Source organism: Psittacula echo, assembly GCF_963264785.1.
Source record: "Psittacula echo genome assembly, chromosome: 8".
Lineage (NCBI taxonomy): Eukaryota > Metazoa > Chordata > Aves > Psittaciformes > Psittacidae > Psittacula > Psittacula echo.
In genome coordinates, this window is record NC_137744.1 from 9,398,983 (window position 1) to 9,414,855 (window position 15,873).

The following is a 15,873-nucleotide window of genomic DNA, read 5'->3' on the forward strand; positions in this document are numbered from 1 at the left end:
CAGCTGCCTGCACCAACAGCTTCACAAGGGCTGCTCAGGAAGCAGAGCAGCAGGACTGGGGATGTATGGTAGGTGTAAGGGAGCCCTGCTTGAGTGATGGGGATGAAGGCATCACTCAGGGCTGGTCTGCAGAGGGGTGGGTAACCCTGGACCCAACCGCTTGCACCAGCATTCTCACTGCTTTGAGATTCAGCCCCTGTGGGGTGGGAGCAAAGGTTCAAAGAGAAGGAGGGGGGTCAGAGCAGGCCAAGAGGGCTCCAGTGAGTTTGTCTTCCTTCCTTCTCTTTATTCATAACCATATACTACTGATCTAAAGGAAGGTGTCCCTGTGCATGAGGGGGCTGGAACTACACAATCTTAAGGTCCTTTCTAACCCAAACCATTCTATGATTCTACGAAATCACATTCCTCATGCCCACATGCTGTAGTGCTGCTGGAGCAACACCCTGGGTGCACACAGCACACCACCAGCACTGCTGCTTTTGCTTCTTGGCACACAAAGACGTAGGTGAGTTGGTTTTGTTCCTTTATTACCCATTGCCCAGGCATGGTGAAGAAGCAGCAGCAGTCAGCCCCTGGCCCAGGAGCAGGCCATGGAGAGCTGTGATTGCAGGGACCTTGAAGAGATTGCCCAAAAGGCAAAGACTTTCATGTTGGGCAAAGATTCCCTTTAATCTGTGAAGTCATGGCTGCTGCTCACCAGAGCAATTCAGCCCCATCCCTCACATCACTATTGTACTCCAAAGGAAAGATGAAGGGACTTTTTCTGACAGACCATCCAAAGTATAAGCAATTTACACCCTACAGCGTGTAAAGCCCTCCCCACTCCCCCCACCTCCCTCCAAATATACATGAACAGAGCATCTATCTATCCATCCACCCTCTCCCACCCCCAAAACACCCCCCCAAGGCATCCCAGAGCAGCAGCGATACTCCAAATCCCAACTGCAAACACAGGGTGAGCCTTTATCTAACCTTCCCCAGCACTGACAGTCTAAACACTAAGCTGCTTACATGGGCTAATGGCAATATATCCATGCTGCGAGGCTGCATCTTTCCATCCACCCCCCTCCCTCCCACCCTCCTCGCTGCTTCCCACCTTTTTGCATGTCCTTAACCCAGTGTTTTCTCCCTTGAACCCCTTGGCAGATCAAATACAGTGTACGCAGCCTGTTTCTGACGCACAGGGCACGAGAGCCAAGTTCAGTGTCCAACACGGACAAGCTCATCCAGCTGCAGGAATCCCATCCCAGAGCACAGTCTGGTGTATGCCCCCCTCCCACCCAAAACAAGTACATAACAGTGTCCAAGTCCACACATCCAGGGAGGGTTGGGAGCTACAGGCGGCTACTGCAGAAGTCGGAGAGAGGGAAGAAGGTTGGTGGTCGACGGCGACAGGGGAGAGCTGGACAGGTTCAACGCGGAGGAAGGAGGAGGGGAAAAAACCCAAGAACAAACTCAAAAGGATGCTGGGATTCAGGGTTGGATGTCTACCTTCTAGGAGACGGGAGAGGAAAGGGAGAGTTGGTGTTTGGTGTGTGTGGGGTTGGGTTTTTTTGGTGTCACTCACGATAGAAAACATATTCGGTGTAAGAGGTCCAGATCCTGTCATCTGTCTGGTCATGGGCGAAGGCACAGGTGCCTGTGGAGTTGCAAGCCACCATGTGGAAGCCAGCATCGGCCAGTTTATCAAAGGCTTGCTCCAGGAAGGTGAATTTGAGGTAGTAGCGGGAGGTGTACCTCTCCGGGGGCCGGTCTGGGTCCCTGCTCTCATTCAAGGTATCCCCAAAGACCTCCTTGGCCAGCGAGGTCTTGCCGCAGACCATGATCCGAGCCACCCTGCGGAACTTGGCATCCGTCTGGCTGTCCCTGCCCAGGGTGTAGGAGCCCCGGTAGCCGATGGTGATAAAACCTGCCCTGCGGACATCGCTGCTGGCAGCACCCGCGCCGCTGGTGACGGCACCCCCGGGGCCACCAGCCACAGCGCTGGGGAGCGTGGTGCTGGCAGAGGTCAGGGTGCGGGTGGCGTCCGCGCTGGGGGAGAGCTCCTCGGGGTCGCTTTGGCATGGGTCATCTCCCAGCGAGTTCTGCTTGCTGAGCTTGGGGGCCAGCATCTTCACGAGCTCCGGCAGCATGAAGTACTCTGCCTCTCGCTGCAGGCGGCTCCTCTCAGGGAAGTGGTCGGGCAGCACCAGCTGCTGGTCCCTCATGTAATCCAAGATGTAGCGGAAGAGGAACCCATCCCGATCCACAAAGAACCGTCCCTTGCTGTCCCGGGCCAGCGAGCGGATGTTCTTCTGGGTGAACATCTCCCAGAGGAGTGAGCCGGGCACGCTGACCAGGGTGGGGTGGCGGGTGATGTACACTTGTCCACCCACATTGAGTTCAATGATCTCGGGGAAGGGGAAGTCCTCGCTGGGTTTGGCACAGCCCGTGTTGTCTGCCAGGGCCATAGTGAGCTACTGCTGCCTTCCCACCTGCGACAGAAAGCAGCAAGGTGTTAAGCCTGCCAGCAAGCACAGCCCCCACTTTCCCACTGATCCCAAGCCAAGCACTTTATTTGGAGCAGCAAGCAGGGCAGGATCAGGCCCCTGGCTCTCCAGGGGTCTGGAAGTCAGCTCTCCTCCCCAGTCGCTGGCTCTTGGAATAGGCAGCAATTATTTCCAAGGCTGCCTTCTCTTCCACAGCACAAGAAGGGAAGCGCACTGCCTGTGTCCCCACCAGTCAGCTCCTGGGGCTCAGCATCTTTGATGTGGAAGACACAATGACGCTGATGTTAACAACAGGAAAGCCAGGGCTGTCACACCCCAGCTTTGAGTGGTGACCTGCCTGGCCCAGCATCCTGCCGAGTGTGCCAAGGGAGGACCGCATTACAGCACGGTGTCTCCTGCCAAGCTGGTGAGCTTGGAGGGGACTTTGTGGTCCATGCAAGGAACACACACAGGTCTGCCAGAAAAACAACACTAGATACCACTATAAAGGACAGAGTGACAGTGCCTTTTGGCACTCCTGCTCCATCCTGGCTCCTGGAAAGCACTTGGTAGAGACTTAAAGCCAAGTGGAGAGCAGGTGAGAGGTGGCAGAACATCTCCCAGGGGCTGGGACCAAGACAAACACTGTGCTGCTGAGTACAGCTTGGGCTAGATGCCGTATTTATACATTTCCAAAGGCAGGCTCATTCTTAGCCATCTCTTGACAGTGCAAATCAGTGCTTACATAAACCTGGCTCATCAGACGGACTCTGGATCCAGCCTGGCCAAGCCGTGCTCCATGCTGGAATGCGGGAGATGATGGAGAGAAGAGGTTTCCCAACTGCCTGGCAGGGTTGGCCTCATGCTCTTCCTGCTGTAGAATGTTAAGGCAGCCCTGGGAGTGCTGTGAAGTTGCCAGCAGCTGCCTGCACCCCCCCAGGATTGGTCCCACAGCTGTGAAACACTAAGCCTTGACCCATCCTTGTGTCCTGTGTGGCTTCAGAGGAGCCTCACAAAAGGATCCTAATGCGAATTTCAGAGAGACTAAAGGGCGAAGATAAAACTCTGTGGGCACTTTTGGGTGGTGGGGGGGGGGAGAGCTGAGCCTGCATTTCATGGCCAAACGCCGCCTCCCAGCTCATAGGGATGCTCAGGGTGAATCGTTTTTGAGCAAGGAGTGACTTGGACAAGCCAAGGAAGAGATTGCAAAGAGAGCCAGCGCGCTCCCAGCTTCCCAAATCCTCTCCCGCAGCGGCTTTTAGTCCCTTCTCCCGGTGCTCCCCGCTACAGCACACCCGGAGGGAGCCCGCCTGTGCCGAGAGCGCGTCTAACAGAGCTGGGTTCCTTTGTCACGGCTGCGGCCGGGATCCGAGTCTGCAGCCGGGGGACACACACAGGGGACCCCCGCCTCCGCCTGCCGCGGGGGCTGCGAGCGCTGCCGGGACCGGGGACCCTTGGGTCAGCCCCGAGTCAGCCGGGGGGACCTCGCTCCGCGTCCTGCCCCATCCCGCTCCCCTCACCTCCGCAGCGCAGGGCGGCCCGGGCCGGGCCGAACCGGTGCGGTGTGATCCGGGCCGTGCCGAGCCGGTCCGATCGGTCCAGATCCGGTCCGCTCCACTCTCTGCCGCCGCTCCGCTCCGCTCTGCCCGCCCGGCCCTGGCGCTGCCGTTTTATGTCCGAGCAGCCGCTGAGCGCCCTCCCCCGCCGGCCCCAGGTCCGCCTCGCCTCCTCCCCTCCGCTTTCCCCCGCCACCGCCTCCGTCACCCAACCCGCCCATCCCTGCATCACCCCGCATCGGGGAGCTCCGTGCTCCGGGCTGGGGATTCCAGCAGTGCTCCTATCCATCCACCCATCCATCCACCCATCCATCCATCCATCCATCCATCCACCAGCAACGCACGATTTGCTTCTAATGCCATTTCCCTGCTGGGAAAAAGCCCAACAGCATCTCAATCCCCAGCAGCAGGTCCCGGAGTACCTGCCCTGCACCCCCAGAGCTGCCTGGCATTTCTCTTTTTGTTTCAAAATGCCAGTTTTCTGTAAAGACAAGAGAATACAGTGATTCCAAGAAACATCCCAGTATTTGCTCATTTCCTAAAAGTCTGGTGAAGGCAGCCTAAAATCCAGCTTCTGTGTCAGTGAAGCTGACCTGAGTTTCTTTATGAGTTTATTCACACGTACCTGTCAGATGTTGTAAGGGCAGAAGACAGAATTTCTGCTCCACCTGAAGACCAGATCCCACACTGAGTCTGGGAACTGAGATCCAAGGAATTCTTCTGTTTGAGTTTCTCATTGCTGGTTTCTTGCATCCCAGCAGTGTCATTCCACAGATGTGTGATACGGTCACTAGAAGTACACTTAGAGGTGGGATATCTCACTGAATAAATAGATGGGATGATTCTACACCTCTGAATAGTCAAGCTGGGATGCTGTTCCCTGGGTCTGTCAGTAGTTTAGAAGAATAAATCCATAGGTATAGAATATATCATAGCTCCCAAAAAATCCCACCTTACCGGAGGTGTCTGGAATTCCGTATCCTCCTGCGAATTCAGAGTCTGTGATTATCAGTGGTGTGGATCAAGCCTCAAGGCTCACTTTTCACACTTCAAACCAGGAACTTTCCCACGTGCGTATTTTGTGGAATATATTTGTGGGGGGAATTAAAAATGGGAGAACGTGCTTTGGGATTACAGAAATTAACAACAAAATTTGCTCCAAATTACAGAAATAGAGGTAAAAAAAAAAAAGGGAGGGGAAATGGGAAATGGTTTTGACATCGTAACTTTCTTTACCTCAAGATTTTGTTTCACCTGCAAATGCTATAAATGGAGAGAAAAAGAAGTTGGAAGCTTGGAGACCAAAATTCCTCCTTCAGCCCATCCTCCCTCTCACTCATCCTGGCCCACTCAGGGCTTGCAGAGAAGCAAAGGGCACAGAAAAAAGTTCTCTGTACAGATTCCTCTGCTTCTCCCTGGCCAAAATCCTGGTGTCTGACTTAGAGAACCTTATCTGATGCCAGCACGGGCAGACGTGAAATAAGGAACCCTGTTAAAAAGGCTTTTGGATATGAACAAGTGTGAGCAGGCAGATGCAAGTAACTGGCAGGCTGCTTGCAGGCAGTTGTGCTCGGCATTAAAACCTCCACTGAGGGCTCCAACTCCCTGAAGCACCCTGGTGTGCCTATGGAAAGGGTTGTCTTCTCAGTGTGGGGCTCAACAAGGACTGAAGGTGATGGGTTTTGTTTGCAGGAGCCCCCATGACTTGCGCTTCCCTCCCAGCACTGGTGCAATAAGGGAAGGGAAAGCTGGAGGGGTCAGTCTGGTGAATATATTAGCCTTTAATTTCTGGAAGTACATTAAGTTCCTCCTCTGTCCGGTCCACTGTTATCCCCAAGTCTATCAGAAAAGGATCTCTTTGAGACCTTACAGCGCTCCATCCAACTCAGCTGAAACTGCCCAAGGAGCTCAAACCCTCTGTGGGAGGGCAGAGCAGAGACACACGCTGTCTTGCACACAGCACATGCAAATGCATTCATCTTGTTTCCTTAGGAAACGAGCCTAAAAATAACCTGAGCTTGATAATGCCTTCGGAAGGCTACAAAAGCAAGGCTTTAGTTGGAGACATCCCACAGAAAATGCTGTGCCCATTGCCTTTGGGAAGGTGGCATTGCTGCATGGAGTGGGAGCTGCAAGGATGGAGGGATGGGGACCATATTTTAGGGTCAGTGGAGTGATGGGAGCCTTATTTTGGGGTCAGAAGAGGAATGGGGACCTTATTTTGGGGTCAGATGGAGGCTGTGCACCATTATGCAAAGAGGGTTGGGGTGGGAGCTTGGGACAGGCATGGAGAGAGGACAGCACAAAGGATGCTGGTGCTGAGGTTTTGGGAAGCTGTGGAGGAAACATGGTTTGCCTCAGCTGCCCAAAGCAGGGCTCCAGGCATGCAGCAAATACATCCAGGTGGGTATTTAACCTGTGTCTGTGCCACTAGATCCTGGTGCTACTAGATCCTGAAAGAGCAAGTTCAGCCGCTCTCCTCTGGCCCCCCTTTGGACTGGGGTGATGGATGTTAGATGGCACTTTCCTCTCTGGTTGGTTGAAGATGGATGAGACTCATTCTGCCTGCAAATTCCTGTCCACCATCACCTGAGCATCACTCCTCCCTTCCACAGACCTTCCCACCCAAGTGAAAATGCACTGTGCTGCTTTAGTGCTTTGTCCTCCACGTTATAAGGCTCAGATCAGTGCAAATATCTTCATGAGCTGAAGTGGAAAACATCCAGGCCACTGCTGACGTGTCTTGAGGCAACTTGACACGTGATCTCCAGAGAAGGGGAAGACGTTCAGCACCACAGAAGCAATGAGAGGGTCTGGAAATGCAGGAGAAATTGCCAAGAGGTTTTATAAAGCAGCGTTTACAAGTTCTTCCTTAAGAGAGTGAATTTGGGGCCCTCTCTGACTTCTAAAGATCTTTATCAACCACAGCAGTGGAACATGATTCATCCATGTCCCAAGAGAAGGGAGGCTTAACGTGTGTGTGTGTTTGTGTCCGCTCTGTTATTACACAGAATGTGGTCTGGTGATTGCAAGGAAGGCACTGCAGAACCTCCTGGCTGCTGTTTCCAGCTCTTTGTGTTTGCTGAGCTCGGACACAACTCGCTTCTCTTCACAGTGCCTCGACCTCCTCATCCTCAGACTGTGGGATCCTGCCCTCTCTCCAGTCACCTTGAGCATCCCTAAAAGCGCCATTGTGCTGCTCCAACACTCTTTATGCATTTTTAAGGGTGGAAGGGCCATAAACCGAAGATAAGACAAATTTTTCCATTGCCTGATTTTTTTCTCCTCAAAAAAGGAAAAAATACAGTAATAAATCAGGTATGCACCATGCTCTGGCGATGATGTTGTGATACATCACGCTGCAAGGATGTTGTCACAGAGAAAGCGATGCTACTGCATCTGCTACATCAGTTTCTTATCTAGAGATAATGGAGAAATGCGCATTGAAGGAGGAATATTTATTAGAGGAAAAACCCCGTATTTCATGTGTGTCAGAAGGGTCCAGCACGCAGAGGTTCAAACCCCACTGTGCCAATGTTATGACTCATGAATGAGGGCTAAATGCAGGCATCTTTCATCCTTAAACAGAGCTGAGCTGCTCCTAAAAGGGCAGCAGAAGCGCCAAGTGCAAGGCTCTGGTGCAGCATTAGTTTTAATACATTCAGGGTCTCATGGCTGTATCACCATCAGTCAGTGGGAAAAATCACACTATACAGCATCCCTGTCCCACCCCTGTGCTTCCACCTCTGTCTCCCTCATCCCTATCTGCATTTCTCCTTTCTTCTTCCCCTGTGCAGTGTTTCCTGCTTTCCTCTTGCCATTCCCTCTCTTTGAGTTACTTAAAATCACACCATGAGGTTTTAGAGCATCAGTGACAATAGTGGAGGGTCAAAAGGGTTTCACTTCGAGTCACTGGTCCCACAGAAGCTCCTCGGTGCCCATAAACCAGCAACAAGCTCCTACCAGCATCACTGAGATGTATCTATCACTCTTCCCTCGCGTCCTTCCCCAGGAGCTGTACAGGTCTGCTGGTAGGCACAGAGCAACATGCACACGTGAAGTTAACTACAAGTGACGAGGCTTTCATTGCTTCAGACACCTCTCTGCTCTCTCTGCTGAGGACTCGCTGTGTCTGTAGGAGCAGCCTGGAAACTCTGGGCACTGCCAGCCTCTATAAAAGGTGGTTAATCTGCTTCTGCTTTGTGAGGAGCTCAGGTGGCTTTGCAGCTCTGGGAATGGAGCAGGTAAGCGACCACATACATCTGACCCCGCTGTTATGGTCCTGTTGGAGACTTCAGGTTGGCATGTCAATAATTTACTTATACATCTTATCTGGCCCATTTTTAGCAGCATCTGCCAACTTGCACTACAGTTGTGGTGTCCTTTCTGTGAGAGAGAAGTTCGGACAAGGAAGTAAAAAGGCTGTGCTTAATGGTGCGCTTTAATTGGCTTTTCATTATGAAAGCTTAGATGTCCCTACAGCAAAGTGGGGTTAGAAATCAGAGATAGGATGAGGACTAGGCTGTAAACTCATCACGGAATGTGGGAGTTGCTGAGGATCAAGGTTTTGATTTGGTATCATCACTAAAAGATGGTTTTCTAGGATCCTCTCGGACAGTGATGAAACCAGCATCATCACCACTGACTTCAGGGATGATGTATCAGAGATCCATCTCCATCCTGTGCACTATTTGCTAACAAGAACATGCGTATCCACTGATCTCATTTCACCATCTGGGCTCAGGAACTGGATGGCCACTTGGGAACTACTCATCCCTGAAGCAGAGATGTCTCATGCAGCCTTTTCTCCAAGACCTCTTTCAAGTTGGTAACTTCTTCAAGCCATGGCACAGGACCAAAAAGGCCACTGCATTTGAGGTGAGCGCTAGAACAAAGCCCAGAAAGAAAGGAGGCTGGAGCAGATTTACAAATATATCACCGTGTCTTCAATACTCAGAATGGGCTTAAAGAGTGGCCTGGCCTCTTCTGAAGAGCAGCAGAGCAGCTCTGAGCAAGCAGGACATGGGCACGCTGAGCACTCCCAATGTTTCCTGCCTTGCCTCACTCCATCACTCTGGAGGACTTTTCCCTCTGACAAATGAATTCTCCAGATCAAATTCTGCCCTTGGTACAAGCTTGTAACCCAGTTGCTGAAGCAGCTCCTGTGGCCTTTACCTTCTCACAATCTCACTCCCCTGTGTTGGCAAAAGCAAACATCCTGCCTGCTGCGTTTCTAGGATGAGGATCATTGAGGCACAGAGCTGAAAACAACCTGGGCTATAAAACTTGCCACGTACACTTAGATTTCCATACACAGAGGATATATTTAGGTGCTTTTCAGTAAGACCCAAACTTGCTTCATGTAACAGAGATGTGATAAGAAGATCTGAAGCCTAAACCGAGGTAGACAGCAGGCGGGTTGCAGGAGGAACCTGTGTCAGCCTCGTTGCAGACAGTCTGTTCCTTGAGCTCTGCCAATGCAGCACCCCAGGGTGAAGGTGCCATCTGGCCTGGCAGAGCAGCCTGAGGATGGTGCTGGTGCACACAGAGGGATTCAGGAGGATCTGCTTCAGCAGTAATCATAGCAATAAATCCAGGGTACCCCAAGCAAGCTCTTGTGTCTGCCCTCCCCAGACTGTCCCGCAAATGGGAGGGCTTGTGACCTCAGTTTTCCATGTCTCCCAGCTTAGACAAGTTTCTAAGTGCTGTGTTAATGCCACAGATGAGAAAAAGATCTTATATGCTCAACATGATGTGAGGACATGCTACAAATCACAAAAGGACAAGGGGAGCATTTTCTGAAGACCAGAAGGCTTGCTTTCAACCCGAGGTGCAAAGGAAATGGCTCAAAACTCTTGCCTTAGGAGGAGGGAAGACCAAGCTGTTTCTGAGGTATGCATGGGACTGCCGGAAAGACTCTTTGTCTACGTTCTACAGCCCTTTGAAAACAGGGCTGCAGCATCAAGCTCCATAGCTCTGGTCTGTCTCTGCCAGGAACACCATCTCTCACATGCAAACAGCACTGCAGTGTTGTCGATCTGCCAGGAAAGTAGGCTAGAGGAGTCCTCCAAGGTCACCCAATCCCAACCTGTACCATCACACCAGCCTCACCACACAGACCACCCCCAGAATGAATGGTCAGGATTCAGCTCTTACTAAAAGGGATCATGCTGAAAACCTTCTCATCTCCAGCCTGAATGTGTGCATGGATTCTTCTTTCCACTTCTCATGCTATCACCATCATTTCGCTCAGTTCCAGCCCTCTTGGCAGCACAGAGGGGATTTGCTGTCCCCTTTTCGCAGATGTGGAGACTGAGGCACAAGAGCATCGATGTGGCTTTGCCAACCACGGGAGCCAAGGATCAGTTTTGGGAAGCACAGTTTTATCCAAGCACTATGCCAAGGGAACCTGTTGTCGTGTTCTCCTGGCATCGTGCCCTGGGTGCCTCATGTCTCCGAGTGCACTGGCAGTGCCAGCGCTCAGTGACAGACTTGAAAGAGACATTTCCTTGTGCTTTAAAGGGTGTTTGCAGCACGGCACCGACTTCTCCAGCCCAGCTGCTCAAATCCGACTCCAGTCTGAGACAGCTCTTCCCATGAGGCTGGCTTTGAAGACCAAGGACTCAGTTTTGAGGGCCAGATCCATGCACAACTCCCAGGCATCCTAAGGGACTGCAGCATGGCACAGGGACAGAGCAATGGAAATTGCTAGGAAAAACAACAGAGCTTTCAGAGTAGTCAATTTAGCCTTTGAAAGTTGCCAGGACAGCGGAGGGATCTGTAGGTGACAGTGAACGTGATGCCAGGAGAATCCCATGCGTTCAGACCCTACCCTGAGTGACAGAATGGCATTTTCCATGCCCTTGGCATTTCCAAGCGTGCTAATCTGCTGCCGATTGATTGTGAGGGATGGGAACTGATTATAGGCTCTCAAGGAGCTGCTTTGAAGCAGAATATCTGTCTCTGGCTGATTCCCCTCCAGCTTCTTCCCAGTTCAGCCTGGCCTTCAGGTGCCTGATCTGAGCCTGCCACAACCCCTTCTTAGGCTGGCCCAAGATTTACTTACCTCTGCTTGAGTTACCGCTGGTTTTCCAGGAGGATGCAGAGGGAGAGGCTAATGGAGAACTGGTTCCAGCTCCTGCAGGCTGGGGCTGCTGGAGGAATCCTACTGGTCTATATAGAGTGGCAGGGAGCAAACCAGCTGAATTAAATTGGGCCAGTTCATATCTGCTTCCCAGCCGACAGTAAAACCTTATTCTTATATTCCCAGTTTAGCCTATGCCACAGATCTCTTTCTCTCTCCTCCTCCTCCTAGCTATCATTAAATTAAATTTATCTGTACAATCTATCAGAAAAAGAAATCTTAATAGTTAGCTGAGTGTGCTGAATTGATACTTATTAGTATTCATTATATTTATCTTCTCACTGTGCTGGAACTACAAAAACATAGGGAAAAAGAGTGATAACTCTCTTCCCAATCTGTGATCCGTGTTGGATCAAACCTTTCTCTCATCTCTGCATGTATTACACAGAGTTCCAACTGCTGTGAAACCCAGGTGGGGACATGCAGGCACAAAAAGACCATAAACAGCTTGAGAGAGGCTTTTGCACTGGCACTGGAGCTGCTGGGACAAACCTGTTTGCCCTGTGTGGGCTTTTCCACAGGAGCATTCAAAGGAAGAGCTTTTACAAACATGTTTTGTTGTTGGCTTTGATTTTGCCTTTGAAGGGGTTCCTATGGCTGAGCTCACTTGTTGGGCACTAAACACTGAACTGCAGGCCAACGTACACTAGGTTTGTTGTGTATTTTCTTCTTTATCACCCTTCTAAAATCATTCTCCCAGCACCACACATCCGAAGCCAGGAGAGAACCCTGCATCTCCCATCCCTTCCACTCCTGTGCTTCAACCCCTGGGCAATGCTTCCTCCTATAGGCTGTTATGTTAATACTCAGCATTAAAGATGCTGCTGCTTGCAGCTGAGCACAGGACAGGCCACCACACTCACAGGCTATTTGTATAATGCCCTAGAGGTCAAGGACAAGGATAAAGTTAGTGCAACTGTGACAACGCTGTCCATCATAACACAGTTGCAAGAGTGTTGTGGCTATGAGGGAATAAATACTGATGGACTAACTGCTCCCGAAGGTGGCCTCAGAGCCCTGTCCTGAGCTCTCCAGGCTTTAGAGCCAGGCCAGAGGGTGACTAGTGCCTGGGATCAGCTTCTCCTTTGGCAGCAGTTTGCCTTTAGGCAGCTCATGGATTTGGGAGCTGGGGGTGGGCAGGGAGCAGGTCTGGGTGTGATGGGGACATTTCATTCACCATCTTCTTTGGGAGTGTTTATCATCATAGGGAGTGGCTGAAACATCCCAAGGACTGAGATGGGGTTTACTGCACTTTTTAATCTGGTGGCAGCTCTTTCTAATGGAGATGGGTGTCCAAGAGGGCAGGACTCACCCACAGGACACTCCTGCGTCCCCACTGACAGCAGATGTTCCATCCACCAGCACGTATACACAGGCGCTGCTGTCCGAGTGAGACATCCTGTCCCCTGTGCATCCTCCAGACGTGCAGTTCACCACTGACAAAGCTCTAAGAGAGCCAGGATGGGGCCAGAACATCAGCTTCCCCCCCGCTGCGGAGCTGAACCATGCAGGAGCTGTGATTGCACTCCTGCCCTTCCACCCTGAGCAGAAGCATAGAGCAAAGGGGGATGTGAGGGTTGCAGCTCTGTCTCAGAGATGTTTTCTACCTTGAAACCTCATAGCAGGCTTCAGTGCAGGAATCTAGGTGCCTTGTTTCCCACAGCACAGGTCCTTCCTGCAAGCTTGGGTACAGGAGATGATGCAGAACGTGGAGCCTCACCTCATCCAAGCCAAATCTTTGGTTTAATTAATCTTTTCCATAGAATCATAGAATGGTTTGGGTTGGAGAGGACCTTAAAGATCATCTAATTCTAACCCCCCCAACATTTCTCATCCAAGCCTTAGCTTACTCTCTTAGTGAAATGCCACTTACAAAGCTGTTTTACAGGTGGATTTAACTAGAAAAAAAAAGCCAAAGTAATCTACATGAAAGCATTTGTTCCCTGGCATCTCCTGACTACCTGCCACTGTGTTTCCATAGACAGCACAGTGACAGCAACGGTCATGCTACTGCTGGAAGATGTGACTCAGACTTTACCCTCACATTACCTGCTTGGAATGCTCGTCTGTCAGCCCTGCCATGTGTTGAGCTGACATTATTGCCAGGACTGATGCCATGGCAATGCCAAGGCAACCTGCACACGACCAGCACTGGAAAAATCCATGACAAATACTGATAATGTTTAACCTTTTCCACCAAAAACAAATGCCAAAGAGTTTTCCAGGCACAATTCAGTCACCTCTTTTGCCCTTGCATACAAGCGGGGTCCCCATTTACAGACCAAGTGACCTGCAGGACAGCTGAGGACATGGACACCAAAGCTACCAGCATCTCTCCTGCATCTGCAACATTCCCACTCCACAGCTCCAGCCAGCAATAATATTTGGTCTTCTTATTATTACTTCCCTCCTTCTGAGCACCAAAAGCATCACTCAGGCAGAAGCAGGTTGACACTCGCTGTATTTAAGGGAGCTTGAGCAGAAATACGCTTGATCGCATCCCCCTCCAGAGGAATGCATCAGGCATCCAGCCAAAAGCACAACAGCTGTTAAGGCCACAAAGATGGGGCTAAGGAAGCACGGAAACATGCTGAATGGACAAAATCAGAGGCAGGAGTCTGAAGAAGCTCGTTGTAATCATCCTGTAACACATCTGGCTGTAATATATGTCTGTACCCTCTGTCATCATTTTGCCTGTGGTGTAACTCCTGCCACACCATTGCTCCGTTCCTGATCTTAAACCCCTGCTTTTAAAACAAGGGGGTTGGAACTAGATGAGCTTTAAGGTCCTTTCCAACTCAAACCAGTCTATGATTCTGGAACTCCCGTCTTCTCTCACCCATCTCAGGCAGTGCGCACCTCCCTCATATAAACATTAATATCTGCTATGGAGTGACTCCAGCCTAAATGGACAACCAGGATCACTGTCGCCATAGCACAGATGGGGATCAGATCATGAAGAGGTGAGAAACTTCCCCATGGTCACACGAGGAGTGGCAACAAGAGGAAGGAAACGTCTTGCAAAGGATGTAAATGAGGATTCAGGAATGCTGCAGTTTGGCACTGAGCAGCAGCCAAGGTGTTTTGGAGTTTTTCCATGCACAAACTATAAGACTTTCCCAGCCTTTCAGTCTTTGATGTGAACCAGGCCTGATAAGGACCTGAACCTGGCTCTTCTTATGGGTATATGAGTCTTCGACACATCCACACTGCCAAGGAGCTCTTGAGCAGTTCCTTCGCTTTAAGCAGCTTCACTCTCAGAACTGCTGCTCCAACACAAAAGTTCTGGTGTCCATGACTCAGTATTTCCATTTTCTTGGAAAACTCCCAGCCACCTCAGAAAATGGACCAGGGCCACCGCCTGAGCCACAGGACTGTCACCCTTCACCCTTCATTACTTCTTCTCTCGTAAAGCTCATCCCTTGCTGCCAGTAAGGCCTTGGCATTGCATCAACCCACGGCAACGCCAATGGCAGTAACTGGATTTAGACGGCAAGGACAGAGAGGCCACCCCACTGCAGGGTGACCCAGTTTATTGCCCTCTGGCGTGGCACAGAGCTGCAGTCAGCAAATGGCAAATGGGCTTCTGTCAAAGCTTAACAAGCAGAAGAAAAACTAGAGATGAAGTGTTGAATATTTCATGCAGATAGGGAGCAATGAAGCTCATTTCCCCCATTAAGTAGTTTGGAGGTAGATGTTATCTTTTAGCGTGGCTGCTGTGTGAAAGGAGGGATTGCTTAGCTTGGAAACACCTTTATCAGCCCCTGCATATGCCCTGCATATCCATGCTCTCATCCTACCATGTGAAGAAGAGAAAGAGCCATCTCTGAATGCAGCAGGAATATGAAGGAGCCAGCAGTGAAGGATGCATGTTAGGACATGTGTATCCTTCAGGTCCAGAGCTATCCCTGGGATCCCACCCCTTGGCAAGCCCTGCAGAGGCCTGGGTGTGCGGTCCCAACCATGTCGGGTGCTTTGGAGAGTGTATCTTCAGACTGTGGCACCTTTGCTAGGGGCTGAAAATGTGTTTAATTTCAGAGAAGAACATGAGGATTTCATGGGAGAAGGATCCACTGCAGCTATGACACAAGAAGAGGCTGTTCCCTGCTTAGGAAATCCTTAAACTGGAGGCTTAATCCCTTAAATAGGGATTTTCTTTGGGTGGACAGGGAAATCGTGATGTACTCGCCCTGTTCTTTTGCCTGTTTTTGAGCAAATAACCCTTTCCAGTGCTGGAAACAGGGTATTTTGAGACTCCTTCAGAGCTGAGGTCTCTGGCTTTGGAAAGAAAGAGGGTCCCTGAGCTGGATCAGTCCCACCACCCCTGAGCTGTTCTGGCTTCAGTTTAAACTGCAGAGATGGGATCTATCTGTTCCTATTCCAGCAGCAGCCTCGTACATGTGTCCTCACCACTCTCCAATGTGTTTCAGGGCTGAGTGAAATCCTCTGGGTCAGTACAGGCTCCGAGCACACAGGCAGCCCTTGTCTTAGCTGCAAGGGGCACCAGCTTCCAAAAGAGCTGGGAATAGGAGCTGTGGAGGAGCACTTTCACCTCCCCATCGCTTGCGCTGCCTCCCAGGGGTGTATTTGGCTGAATTAGTGTCACATTAATGCCAGAGTAAGAACTGGCTGGTTTTCCCTGCAGAAGACAGCGGCTGCTATGTGGGTACGATGATGTGTGCTCATGGACCACTGACAGAAG

At 51.0% G+C, this 15,873-nt stretch overlaps 1 pseudogene across 1 annotated transcript; it reads right to left on the bottom strand.

The window, feature by feature from the left end:
* Positions 1 to 1,111: 1,111 nt before the first annotated feature.
* Positions 1,112 to 4,108, bottom strand: LOC308224631 (BTB/POZ domain-containing protein KCTD12 pseudogene; annotated as a pseudogene). Its single transcript, XR_013958956.1, has 2 exons — positions 3,992 to 4,108; positions 1,112 to 2,477 (listed from the first exon to the last, which is right to left on the bottom strand). The product of XR_013958956.1 is annotated as a BTB/POZ domain-containing protein KCTD12 pseudogene (transcript).
* Positions 4,109 to 15,873: the final 11,765 nt, after the last annotated feature.